Below are 2,070 nucleotides of genomic sequence, written 5' to 3' on the forward strand. Positions count from 1 at the left end.
GGTCTTTTGATATTATGACACAATGAGGATAATTCTGCGATGAATTCAGGTTTATGCTCATCATGAGCAGCACCATATACTATTAGAAGAGACCAACTACATTTCTTGTTTTTTTCAAACAAGTCCATTTGCAGGATGTATTGTCCCTGTTTAGATCCGAGAACATCAAATTTTATCTTTATTGAGGCCACACAGAATACCTCCCGACTTCCCCCTCGAGGGAACCCATTCCCAATGAAATTTCTGATATGGGTCTATCTTCCTAAAAAAGGAGTATTTATAAGATCCCTTCATAGTCTCTTGTAACCCAATAAAATCTACCTCATTGGCACATATTATGTCCGTGAGGCAAGTAGACATGCCTTTCTTACTTGCCCCCCTACAATTCCAAAAGATGCCTTTCATTTATATCGCTCAGGCTTATTTTTCACTCTGGGGGGTCTGCCAGGATCCATGGCAGCCGTACCCTCTTCTTTTTTCTTTTGACTTCTTGTCATAGGCCTAGCAGATCTTATTGGGGATATAACCACCCCTAATTTGCTAGTGAGTTGTTTCCACTTGAAGTCTACAGTGAAAAAATTCCCAGGGATAGAGGGATCTCCTTTCCTCCATGATGATTTCCTTTCCTACCTAATCTTCGTGCATGCAATTACATGCCAGCCATCAGATCCGGATATAAATGGCGTATGGATTTGGCTGTTATGCCCGGAAAAACTGCTGTCGTGAGAAGAAAAAGAAATCCCATGCATGCACGGGAGATAATCAAGCAGACTGTGGGATTGTGCGCAGAGAAGGAAGCAAGTAGCTGGCCACTGGGCATGTATAATGGTTGATAAAATAGTCTTATCTTAAATCTTGCATGTAATTTAGATATGTCAAAAAAATATGTCTACAATGGGTCATCTATTGGCCTTATCTTCAATAACTAGCTATTCCTAAAACATGGTGAGACATATTGTGCTAAGAGATCATCTCTTGTCTTCACTTAAATAAGAGAAGGGCATGTACAATGGTGCTATCTTAGCAGTGCCATGTAGGATAAGTGATGAGGTGGAGGAGAGGGAACTCATAAGAAAAGGCTTGTCTTCTCTTATTTAAGAGAGGACAAGAGATGATCTCTTAGAACAATATGTCTCACCACGTTTTTAGGAATGACTAGTTATTGAAGATAAGGCTAAGAGACGACCTATTGTAGGCAAAATGTTTTGTCATCTCTAAATTACATGCAAGACTTAAGATAAAACTACCTTATCAACCATTGTACATGCCCGAAGATAACCCTTTTCTTATGATTTCTCTCTCCTCCACCTCATCATTTATCCTACGTGGTATTGCTAAGATAGAACCATTGTACATACCCTAAGATCATGCAGGAAGTGCCACATAATTAGCGTTAGATTAGTGTGATCTGGGCCCCCCAGATTTTCAGGGGCCCTGTGCGGTCGCCCACCTTGGCCACCCTTGTCGACGGCCCTGTGCGCGACACTTGCCTCCTTCGGCATGATGACCTTAAATTTCTCTGTGACCTTGGCCGATGCCCCTTCTAGCTTATCCTCCTCCTTTACTTCCTCTCTGGTTGGTAATCACCTTCTTGGCTGAAGCAAGCCCATCTCGTGTGGCAAAGTTGGATCGTCACCTTCATCTTCATTGAGCATGGTGGTCTTGACGAACTTGGCAATAGACGCGAGTAACTTGCTTTTCCCATTCAACTTCAACCAACAATGCATATATGTGAAGTGCTTCTACTCCATATTGTCATATAGTGTGCAAACCCGTACATGCTTGCAAAGGAAGACAATGGATGATCAACAAGTTGCAACAAGCCAATAAGCCATAAATCGACCAAATGATGAACACATAGAGCAACAAGCCACAAAACTTATAAGCTCTTGGATTGGCGCTTCACATGGCCGCTGGGGTTTCACTTGATTGTAGAAACCACAAAAACCTGTTGACGCCTTCTTGAATGTTGTATCACTGATGGGTGAGCTACTTCACATTGCGTTGATGGATCACTTCCTTGCGGTAGGTATTGTAATGCTTTTGCTCGTGACCCCCCCCCCCACCACA

Source organism: Triticum dicoccoides, chromosome 3A (genome assembly GCF_002162155.2).
Source record: "Triticum dicoccoides isolate Atlit2015 ecotype Zavitan chromosome 3A, WEW_v2.0, whole genome shotgun sequence".
Lineage (NCBI taxonomy): Eukaryota > Viridiplantae > Streptophyta > Magnoliopsida > Poales > Poaceae > Triticum > Triticum dicoccoides.